At 38.0% G+C, this 12,319-nt stretch overlaps 2 long non-coding RNA genes across 2 annotated transcripts in view; both read right to left on the reverse strand.

Annotated features, from left to right (window-relative positions):
• The window catches only part of LOC115834466, a 275,808-nt gene that overhangs the window by 53,350 nt on the left and 210,139 nt on the right, over window positions 1-12,319 (reverse strand). The gene's annotated exons all lie outside the window — the stretch shown is intronic.
• The window catches only part of LOC105739575, a 140,944-nt gene that overhangs the window by 49,793 nt on the left and 78,832 nt on the right, over window positions 1-12,319 (reverse strand). Inside the window, exons 4-5 of the long non-coding RNA XR_004029384.1 lie at window positions 338-493; window positions 107-220 (exon numbers count right to left, since the gene is read on the reverse strand). This is a non-coding gene — a long non-coding RNA (uncharacterized LOC105739575). The remainder of the gene's footprint in view (window positions 1-106; window positions 221-337; window positions 494-12,319) is intronic.

The raw sequence follows: 12,319 nt of genomic DNA on the forward strand, positions 1-12,319 counted from the left end.
TTCTGATTTTACATGCACCGCTACACAAATTTTACATTCACCACCACACAAGTGGAAGAATTTTTGCTATACTTCCAATAGATATATATGTGAAGATCACACATACCCACTGAACATGTTTCAATCAATCCTGATGTTGGGAATTCTTTCATGTTTGGACCAGATTGGTACTTCCGTCAGAGCAGAGTAGTCCGCCAAGCCAGGAGGATCTCTGCATCCTCTAGATGGAAAAGACACTGACCTCGGCCCAGCATTCTACTTCATAAAAGATGTTCACAGTCATGATGCCATTCTATCCTCACTAATCATAAGAGGTTGATAATATTGATAGTTTTACCTTATAGACAAGGACCCCAAGCTTCCTCAGTAGAAATCTAGCCATTAGTTCATGTCGCATGACTTCACATCCAGATAGACCTTGTTCTAGCTTGCAATCCATCTGAAGTGCATTCTAAACTACGGGAAGCGTCCATACTTTCTTAGCTGGAGTATCCTGAGGGAGAAGAGCTCTAAAGGATGAGAAGAGCAAGGACACAACCTGACATCATGTTGCTGCCACAGCCGGCACGCCCAGCCACACATACGTGCTCACAAGTTTCGATAACAGGGTGCCTTCATAGGTAGTCCCCAAATCCTTAACATTTATGATGATGAATTCTGCATTGGGGTAGCCAATTTCTGAAATTTCAATTTGGACTTGAGTAAAGACAGATTTCCTATTAAATTCTTTTTGACAGAAACATCCCATAAACAAGCATATAAACAAATATTTCTAATTTCCTCTTGATGAATCATTTAAAGAATGCACATAAATCACGGCAATGTTTTTCCTTTGGATGACTTTTATTTATAGTTTTCTGTCTTTAAGAAAATTTTCAATAATTCATAATCACATTTTATAAAGTTGCCTTGCTGCTAAGAGCCAAGATAAAGATACATATGATTTAGCTTCCTAATATTTTATTTCTCTCTTCACCCATAAGAGGTCTGGTTTCCTAAGAGAGCTGAGCTCTGTATCAGAGGGTATTCTAATAATTTCATTGATGTATACAAAATATATTTCCTTCTTCTAAAATGAAAAAGGAAAGTAGCAAAGGCAGTTTTCATTATACAGATTCATAGTGGTGCACCTCAGCGGTCTGTGCTCATCCTGAGAGGAGACCTGACATATGGCTGCCAGATTTGAATATAAAAGTAAACTCTTATTGCTCCACAGAACCCCATGCAGAAATAAGCTTACACCCAATGCATGGAGAAAATCAATAGTATATTATTAAAAGAGCATTCTGACTTTGTGTAGAGCCATTAAAATTAATCCCATCAGCATTAAGTCATGGGCCCTAGAGAATCACCCAGGAGAGCCATGGAATGATGGCAACCCACACAGATTAGGAAGAGAAGATGACACAGGCAGAACAGAGAAGGAAGTGTGGTCTGGCCCAAGCGTTGCCCATGTCCTTTCCTAGCTGCCCTTCTTGTGAACACCCAGGGGTTCTGCATCTACACGTTCCTGGTGCCCAATCCTGAACACCACCCTGTCTCTGCTCCAGCCCTCCCTGTCTCCTGGAAGTGCTGCTTCTGAAGGCAACTGCTCTAAACCTTCTGCTTCTTTAAAAGCAGTCTGATAAAACGAAGCTTTCTGCAGCGTTCATGACTGATAATAGGGTCAAATGATCAATTGCCTCGATCACAGACTTCCTTCGAGATGCAACACTGTAGCCCAAAGTCTTCACCCAAAGTCACAATAACGAGGAGAGAGTTTTTGACTGATAGCCTCGTTCATTGTGGGAGAGCATGAAAGCCCTGAAAAGCCAGGAGATCTGGGTTAAAGTCCTGCCTCTACTGTCAAGTAACTCCCCTCACTCTGGGTAAGTCACTTGACCTGCCTGTGCCTTAGTTTTCTCAACGGATAAATGAAGATTTAAAGGGTGTTTTGTGAGAGCTCAGTAAGATAATGAAAAGGTACGGTGCTTTAAAAATGTAGCTATGACTTCATTTAGACACTTTGTGGAACAAACACACAAAGAGATGTTGTCACACAAGGATGTAGGGAAGACAAAAGACAGACTTCATTTATTAATCATTTCCTGAGTGTTTATTGCAAGGTGGGCATTGTTTTATGCACAGGAGGCGTAGGAGCGAAAAGACAGATTGTCAATTATCTACATTACTGCTAGCATTACAGGAGTTTAAAATTATCTTTCATCTCTTGTATATTTATTGTGCATGGCATAAATCAGCCGTACTAGTATCTGCATACTAGTATTGCTTTCAAACACCAATGATAGAAAATGTCCAAAGCAAATCAGAGTAAATTAATTTTTGCATTAATTTCTGTGTCTTTCAAATACAAAGATTCATATATAACTACTATCAAAGGTATTTTTTTTTGCCTTTACAGTTGGTCAACATTTGTTAAAGAAGTCAGGAAAACACAGACATGCAGGAATTAGGACATCCTTGCATCATGGGTCTCTCAGCCTTTTCCTTAACCAGGGGTGGCTGCTCTGCACTTGAGGAGGAGGCAAGGGGCAGTCAGGCAGCCTGGAGTTTTCCTGCCCACTCTGCTGACTCTACTGGCTCCCCAGCCTACTTCAGCCCCAGCCTTGCAAATTCCAAACTGCTGATTCATGCTCATGATGTGAGCCTAATGACCGTGAACACGCTCCTGTTTTTCTTCTTCAGGCACATTTTCTTGGTAACCAGGCGGATGATATGCTAATGCAAGTTGGCAGACTTGATCTCAAACTACAAAAATACGCTCTGCCACGTGGAGGGGACAAAGGAGGAAAGAGACTTCAAGGCTATCCTTTTGACTCGGGTTTCCATTTTTGTCGAGAAGCACACAGCAAGTGCTCAACAAGGAGATTTGGTATTCAGAGGAGACCCACAGTGACCATCAGGATTTTAAACCACCATGAGCAGTAATTCTTCTCATTTAAAATAAATGTCCTCTAAGCTTTTTTAGTAACACACTTTATGAGACTCCGCTAGTTTCTCGTGCTGTGTCAGACAGCTCTGGGTAAGCAGGAGATGCTGAATCCAATGAGGCAGAAAAGTCAGAATTTGCCTTTTCTCAAAATCCATCTTGGCCCCAACTTGGCTGCATCTTGCTTCTGAGTCATATAGCAAGGGTTCGTTGGAGGTCACCGCAGTGCCCTGGACTACTTTGGAGTTTTAATGTATTGCTGTTGAAATAATTTTTAATCTCTTCTTGTCAGCTGGCAAGATGATACAATAATATTACCCCGTGTTGCCTCACAAGTGATTAAAGAACAAGAGCACAGCAAGTCCTGCTTCCCAGCCCTCTCACAGGAGAGCATAGAGGCTTCTGCAGGAAGAACGAGCCTTCTGCAACATACAGATATTCCCAGAAAGACAATTCACAAAGCAGTTTATTAGTGCCTGTGTTTTCATGTCACTGCTGAGCGGAATGCCAGGGCCACTGGCTCCTGTTTTATTAAGGTTCTTGTCTATCTGACTCAGACTCACAAATTTTCTGGCCACAGACTTGTAATTTACTGTAAAGTGAGTCATCCGGTATGAACCAATGAAAATTCTCCAGGCAAATTCAGTTCAGACTCTGAGTTGTTATTTTCACTCTAAAATAGTCTTTTTCTTTATTATCTGGAAACTCATCAGTTAGGTGAGTCTGAGTGAGTCTGTGTTAAGAGGCTAAAATTAATAAATCCATCTGGGTAATTTCATGCCAAAAGCCACAACCTTCGGTTGATAAAAAGGAAGATGTTTCATTTCAATTGGAAAGGTCACAGTCGGTCTGCTAAGCTGATTTTGAAAACGATATGCTGATAAGCATAGGAAAGGGTAAAGAAATTCCTTACAAAGCAAAATGAAAATGAGAATTTCTTTTTCCATCACACCAGAGTGAGATTCAAATTAATGTCCTGAGAGAGAGGTCACTTTGAGATACAGAGAATCAAAGGTTGGCTATCATAGGTTTAGTTTTTTATAATCTTCTTATAACTAGTGACTTCCTTGATCACTTCAGCACCTACAACTATCTTGAGACAGTTTTTCCCACTTTACAATAAAAATACTAGAAATAAACATTTTCTTTTATTTTCAGTACTCTGGAAAGTCATATTTTATTTGAGCCCAAACAACTAAATTCCGATTCTATCTTTTAAAGTGCTCCAGAGCCAAGACTGTAAGCCATAGAGCCTTATTGCTACAATCACGGTCATCAGATTACCTGTGGAGCTCTTGTTGAATGATGGAGCCAGGAGGGAACAGTCACTGCAATCTCTTTATGTCTGTAGAGCTGTCGCTAAGCAGTACTACAGGCAGTGTCTAAACGCCCATCTCCAAGCCTGGAGTGTTCCAAACAACATCTATGAGAAGTCTCCAGAGCTGTGGCATCTCAGTGAGAATGTCTGTGGCATTCAGCCTCCAACAAAAGTGTCCAGGCAGGACGTTGAAATGGAGGAAGTTATGTTAGAATGACTATCCCCATTACACAGATGAGAAAAGTGAGTCATAGAGCAAGTCAAACTCCTCCACCTCCCAACAACCAAGGAATAAACTAGAACCCATTTTTCTCTGTCTTTGTGTGTTAAGTTAGACATACACTGGATTATGCCACTTCTTTTGGGGAAGGGAAGAATAGAAAATTGGATGACCCAGCTCAACAGATGAATACTGAGGGTGAAGAATGCAACAGGAACAGATTTCCATTGTCCTGTTATTTGAAGATGGAAGAGTAGATGTGGGTTCCAGTGAAAAACCAAGAAGCAGTTCCACTGAAAAAGTAGTATTTGACTCAAAGTAATCATTTTGAACAAAATTCTGAAAAGTTGACCTTAACATATATTTCCTGCTAGTAAATGACTGAGATAGCAAAGGAATGAAATTATCTGTTCTTCCCCAACAATAAACTGAAAGGGCTAATTCAGTCCATTGTAAGTATTTAACCATATCTCAAGTGGGTGAGCAGCAGTCGATGATTAGCACCAAAATGGTCAGCATGGCAGCATGTTTCTCATATGCAAAAAAAAAAAAAAAAAAAGCCAAGAAAATTATCATGGATTGAGAGCATTTTTGTCAGAATATGTGAAAAGAAAAAGATAATAAAGGTGAAGATTAGAAAAATGTGGAAGAGATGGCAGTAAGAGAGCACAGGATAGGCCCCTAGCTTTGCTCTGGAAGCATTGGCCTCTCTGACCTTGCCCTCCAAATGTTCACCTGTGACCATCTGTGTCCACCTTCAGTGAATGTATTGTTCCCAAAAGGCTCTTGCTCCTATCAGAGTACCACACTAGAGCTGTGGTCGAGCTCTGTTCAGGAATCCACAGCTCCAGTCCAGATTTTAAAAGGAAAACCAACTGCAGAAATATAACAAATAAAACAGCCTGCTCAATAAGAGTTACTCAAGTTTAACTATGGATGACTGACCGAGATGAGGAAAAGAGCAAGTACTATCTGCCAGATATAATAACAGGAACTCTTCTTCTATTTCCTCACTGAATGTCCTTAAGAATCATATGAGATGTGGAACTATCCCCATTGTTCTAGACACCGAGAACCAAGGAAGTTCTGTTACTTCCTCAAAATTGGGATTCAGTTCCAGGTAGGCTTTAATCCTGTATGTTATTTACATCATTTCCAACTAATAAAGACGCGACTGTAATTTATGCACATATCATATTCAAGTATTTCAGGCGGATGTCAATTAACTAACATCTTTATTTGTTATAAAATTACAACAGGTTATCACCGGCAAAATTTTCCATTAGTGCATCTATACTTTTGAGTACAGTGAAATATAGACAAGTAATTCTCAATGGGAGGAGTCAGGGAAGAGAAGCCCATCAGGATTACCTGAGCGACCTGCTCAAGCACATCTCCCATTACCCTCTCCTCCCCAATCCCCTTCACATGTGTTAGTCAACGTTATCAGCAGAATGTGTCTGTCTCATAAAAGTACTGGGCTGGAGAAAAACAACAACAACAACGTTGTGACCTCGTTTTGTGTATTTTCACATCAGTGAATGTTTCTTTTTTCTTTTTCTTTTTTTTTCTTTTTTTTTTTTTGAGATGGAGTCTTGCTCTGCTGCCTAGGCTGGAGTACAGTGGTGCAATCTCGGCTCACTGAAACCTCCACCTCCCAGGTTCAAGCGATTCTCCTGCCTCAGCCTCCCGAGTAGCTGGGATTACAGGCGTGCACCACCATGCCCAGCTTTTTTTGTGTGTGTTGCTTCTTTATTATCCTATTTTAAGTAAAGGAATTTCTAGATAATTTTTCTCACATTATTTAGGTTGTCATATATTTTGATAGTTCATTTTCAACTTCTGCCTCCCACAATTTTACATGTAACCAATATTCTCACAAAAATATGAATGATTGACATCTTCCATTTACTTAACTTACTCTGTACATAGGCATACACACAGCTTCATTAATGTACTGACTTCTGATCAGATTTAAACTGTAGCAAATTTCTTCATCAGAAAATAAAAACCTCTAAGAACGTTACAGGAAGTGATTTCAATGGATCAGGATGCTTTAACATCTATTCATTAATGCTGTCAAAATCCAGGTACTGCTGAGTGCCTACAATATTCTAAGCAGTTGCATTTTACCAGCTAAAGTAGAATATACCCTCTTGTTGAGTTAGCCATTTACTTATGTCGGAGAAACATCCTTCAGAATAAGGATGCCCTGAACTCTTCTGAGGGCATTCAAAAATACCAGAGTCATTGGTAGTTTGCCCTTGAATGACTCTATGTTTGTTGGAGATAAAGCACTCATGCCTTTCAGGTGACACTTTCTAGATGTCAGCAATTAGTTATAATTATTAATAATTTTGGTTACTATAACTTATTATGTAGGCTGAAATTTAGGCTTTGAAGAAAAATGGATTGGTTAAGCCTTAGAAAACATAAACATACTGAACGGGCCCTGTACACTCTAAAACCTTCATACTATTTGAAGGAATTCATAGTAAAACTTAAATCTTCAAGTGAATCTGTACTAGTAGCCACTACTAGATTACTGTACTATCCAGGACACCAGAAAAACTGGAAGGCATGTGAGACTGAGAACCTAAGGCTTGCATCCAAATCTCAGTTTGCAAGTTTTGGAACCACAGAAAAATCACCTGATGTCTCTGAGTTCCAGTTACTTCATCTGTAGAGCAGAGAAAATAATGGCTCTGCCCATCATCTCACTAGGATATTATCAAATGATCTAAGGTTTGTAAAAATGTTCCAGTAATTATGAAATATTTTAATATAAATCAGTTTTTAAAAACTGTTTCAGAAACTGTAAAATACTATATTAATAAAGCATTAGTTTTGCTAGACCTCAGAATTTTATCTTTGATTTTATAATCATGCTGAAGTGTAATTAATATAATTGTTTATTGTAAATACTTGCTTATATAATTTGACCAATATCTCTAGGCTTGGTTGCTTCTCTGAACCTGTTAATTCATGCGTAAAGCCTATATAACATTATCTACCTTTAGTAAAGGCAATAAGATATGCAAAGTACTTAATCCAGTTGCTTACTATGTAGATTCAATTAATACAAATTATTTCTGTTACAAAGTTATAATAGATTTTGTTCTCCCCACTAACCATAGTTAACAAATGTTTATATGACTCCAGGACTGCACTAAATTCTGCTAGTTTTGTAGTCCTGTTCATTTTTCTTCTTTTCTCATTTCCTCCCAAAAGCAAAGGATTTACAATGACCATAATTATCATGATAAATCATTGGATGTATGATTAATAAGGTAGTGTAACAGTTATTCTTTATGTTAGAGGCTCTGTCCCACTGAGATATCTGAACAGCGAATCTGCTTTAAAAGATGAAGCCAGGGAGGGTCATGCATGGTCAGACCCAGGTTCTTGTCAAGGTGATTCTTGTCAAAGTTACAGCCTCACTTTCATATTTTTTTATTTTGTATTTTTTCTTACAGCGAGTGTTTTGAAAATATTATCCCACCTGCAGGAACATGGCGATTGGTAACATGAAGGCCTATTTGAGAAACAAAACACTGCTGTAAAAAATCTGATTTAGCATCATGAATTTTATTCGTTTTTAGCATAGAATTACATTGCTCATCCAGGGGTAACCTAATCTGTCATACAAAGTTGCCTTTTTGTTCATTTCAGAAAGTGCCCTGCTGTTATTGCATGTGTGGCTTTGAAAAAAAATCAACAGTTTAGAAGGAAGGGGCCCAGTACTCTGCTCTCTTTCCCTGCCTTCTATCCAAGTTCACTAGATTTGCCCTAAAAATTCCTCTCACAATTTTACCAATTTCATCCTGCAGACTGTATTAATGAGTGTCATATCTCAGCAACAATCATTTCGTATTAAATTTAGAGTTAAGCTAATGTGGTAGAATGATCCGCATGCCAAAACCTCTTCATTCCTTTTCCAATCCTTCACACGACTGCAGACTAGAACCAAATGCTCAAATATCCTTCTTATATAACTAAATGGAGGTGAGCATTTCCCTGTCTCTTTATCTTCCACCCTTGTTCTCCAACTCCCTTTTTATTTATATAACCAGCTGGAATTATAATTCACCGGTGTGCTAAGGGCACATCAGTGATTCTCCAGATGACTCAAACCAACCCGTGAGAGTACACTTCTTTTCACATTTGATCTTAGAATAGCCAATATGTTCCTAGCAAGAAGTAAGCAGTTGACCCATGTATTTCAATAAGTTTCCTTTCACCTGTTTTCTGATGATGAATACTCATATTCCTTGATATTATCTATCCCCTATGCATCTCTGTATATTTTCCTCGTTAAGATTTTTCTTTATGTTTAATCTGAGGATAAGTAGGAGGGAAGCTTTTAATTTAAAAAAATTATTTGATATTTAAGCCAGCTTCTTCTCCTAGCATATGTTGCAGCTTCTGAAATGCAGGTCTTAAACTTCATGTTGAGAAATGCAGATATTTATTCTAAAAGCATTTCTGAGAAAGTAAAAATATGCCTATAAATAAATGAAGACAAAAGGAAGATAGGGAAGAGAAAGTTATGTTTAAAATGTTCTTCTAAAACCTCTGATCAAATTCTCTGCCAAATTGTATAGAATGAAGTTATATAATATCAGTTTGCTTACTGCAACAAAGATTTCACACCATCAGTGCAGATTTTGCATTTTATTCAGTTTTAATCATCGGAGAAATGCAGATTAAAGCCATAATGCGATACCAACTTACCTGAGCCAGAATGGCCATTATTAAAAAGTCAAAAAACAATAGATGTTGGCGCAGATGTACTGAAAAGGAAATGCTTATACGCTGCCGGTAGGAATGTAAATTAGTACAATTCCTATGGAAAACAGTTTAAAGATTTCTCAGGGAACTAAAAGTAGATCTACCATTTGATCCAGCAATCCCACCACTGGGTATCTACTCAAAAGAAAAGAAGTCATTATATCAAAAGGACACCTGCACGTTTACGTTTATCACAGCACAATTCACAATTGCCAATATATAAAGTTAACCTAAGTGCCCATCAAAATATGAGTGAATAAAGAATATCTGGTGTATATATACCATGGAATACTACTCAGCCATAAAAATAATGAAATTATGTATTTTTCAGCAAGTTGGATGGAACTGGAGACCATTAACATAAGTAAAGTAACTCAAGAATGGAAAAACAAATACTGCCATGTTCTCACTTAGAAGTGGAAGCTAAGCTGTGGATATGCAAAGGCATACAGTGTGGTATAATGGACACAGGAAACTCAGAAGGGAGGAGGGTGGGAGGGAAGTTAGGGATGAAAAATCACCTGTTGGGTACAATGTGCCCGACTTTTTGTGTGATGGGTACACCCAAAGCCCAAGCTTTACCATTTTATAATTCATCCATGTAACCAAAAGCTACTTGTAACCCTAAAGCTATTAAAAATAATTTGAAGACATAGACACATAGACACTTGAAGACACTAAGCCTGCTAAATTCAGGCATCACTATGAAATTCACAATATGATTCACTGAGTAAATTCAAATTTACTTGTTACTCTGTTAAAAAAAATAAAATGCCAAAAAATAAATAAATAATGAAAAACAAGGATTCTAAAATGATCCTAAGAACTGTAAATAAACTAGCAATGAAAAATGTTCATTAGAAATGATAATGTATATATATTATATATAATACATATAAAATAAAGAGACAAAGGAGCAATGTACGATCAATGATTCTTATTCTGTTCTAAAACCAACCAGATGCAGCAAAATAATGTTTATAGTAAATGAAAATATTCTAGGTTTGTTTCAATTGTCAAAATGACTTTATTGGGCCATATTGAGAGTAAAGATGTACAACTACTATTAAAATATAAGCAAAATTTAAGAATATTATGATGTTTATATTCATATAAAATGAACCATAAAAGCTTTTCACTGCCTATTCTGAATTTTCACAGTAATTCTACTATAGTGTTTATTCACTCATTTGTTCACCCAACATACCCACTGTGTGCCTGTACTATGCATATTTGTTGAGAGTGAGAGTATAGTAAGAAGCAAAAAAATTAAAGAAATGTTAAGGAAATGTCAGGATCCTGCCATTCATGGTGACTGCCTTGGTTTCCCTGCAGCCTAGGAAGAGGGTCGCAGCTAATATAGATGGAGGCAGGATTCAGATGGCTTTCTTTGCTATACTCTGGAACATGGGTTTTGGAAGATGGATTTTGTCCTTTATCCATAGGTAAATGGGAAAACTGGTCATTTTGAACAGATGAGGGTCACTTATTATCAAACTTCCTCAGAAACTCACAACGGCAGCAATGTGAAGGGTGTCGTGGGAGGGTGTGAAACTGTAGACCCACATGCGTTAGAAGACCATCAGCAGAACGAAATGAGAGATGAGGAGGGCCTGACTAGAGAGGTGGAGTTTAAGAACTTAGTGATGTAATTTTCAGGACTTAGTGACGATTAGACAACAGGATTGAAAAAAAAAAAGAAAAAACACAAGTCTAGTGTGGCTCCTGGCTTTGTGTCATGAATAGCTTGGTGAATTTCTAAAACTAGGACTGCGGAAGGAAAAGTAGGTTTGTGGAAGATGATGTCGGCTTAGGACATGTGAAGCATCTGAGATGCATCTCAATGGTAGAAAGTTGAGACAGGTAAGTCTTGAGTTCAGGAGAGGCTTGAGCTGGGTAAAAATATTTGTCAGATTTACAAGTCGTCAGCATAGGTGACTGTTGAAACCCAGAGAGTAATAAGCTTGCCTGGAGACAGCTTGTAAGGAAAAAAAAAAGTCTCAATAACAGACTCCTGGAGAACTCAAACACCTAAGTTATCATTAGAAGAAGAGAAATTAGCAAAGGAGAATTTTAAGTAGGAAGGAGGACTACCAGGAGGGAGTCATGATTCAGAAGGGATGGGAAAAAATCAATTTCAAAATTAAATAAGATAAGGACTGAATGATAACATCGTCTTTGGCCATAATTATGCCACTGGTAAACTGCCAGAGCAAATTAGTATGGTAAATTGCAGAGGCTATGACCAGTAAAATTTAATATGCACCAATCTTATCAATGATCATGTCATCAATTCTAAAAATTACATAGAAATAACTTATTCATTAGAATAAGTTTGTTTTAGAATGAGAAAGCATTTGCATATGCTACATAGACAATTGATTTATAAATTGTATTTTCTAGAAGAAAATTCCTTCCAGTTAAAAAAAATTCCGATTAAAGTAATTGTATTTTGGGAATATGAGCCCCCACTTTTGGCCTTCGTGGAGCAATTGATACTGGACTAACGCTCCTGTTGTATACAGTTAGAAAGCTAGACAAAATATGTAAAATAATGTTTTCAGACACTGGAAAATAGGCAGCACAAGGCAGTGATCTCTGAAGAAGAGAAATAAAGAAAGATGAGCCCTGTGATCACCCAAGCTTTCTGAGAGAGGCAGAAGGAGGAACCTAGGCAAAGCATAAAGATATCCCTCATTAGAGCTTGGAGAGTGTGAGGTATTTGGAAGAGCAGAACAGAAATGAAGAGAAGGGAGTACACAGAGCAAGCACTCCAGAAACCTTCACAGGGCTAACCTTGAGTGGTGGAATAAAGCTGCCCGTGACAAGGGACACTTAAGACTGAAGTAACTGCCAAGGAACTATAAATTCAACAACCAGTGGAGCTTGCACAGAGCTGGACTGCATTCACGCTCCAGCCAACCAGAGTGAAGAGAACTTGACGTACACTCTGATATTCAGTAGAGATTAGAGAATAGCCATGACTTAGGAAAAGGCCTAACCTAACAAAACAATAAAAGATCCTCTATAACAGCCCTAACTAAGCTTAAAAACAAACACT

This window comes from Nomascus leucogenys, chromosome 3, assembly GCF_006542625.1.
Source record: "Nomascus leucogenys isolate Asia chromosome 3, Asia_NLE_v1, whole genome shotgun sequence".
In the NCBI taxonomy this organism is placed as follows: Eukaryota; Metazoa; Chordata; class Mammalia; order Primates; family Hylobatidae; genus Nomascus; species Nomascus leucogenys.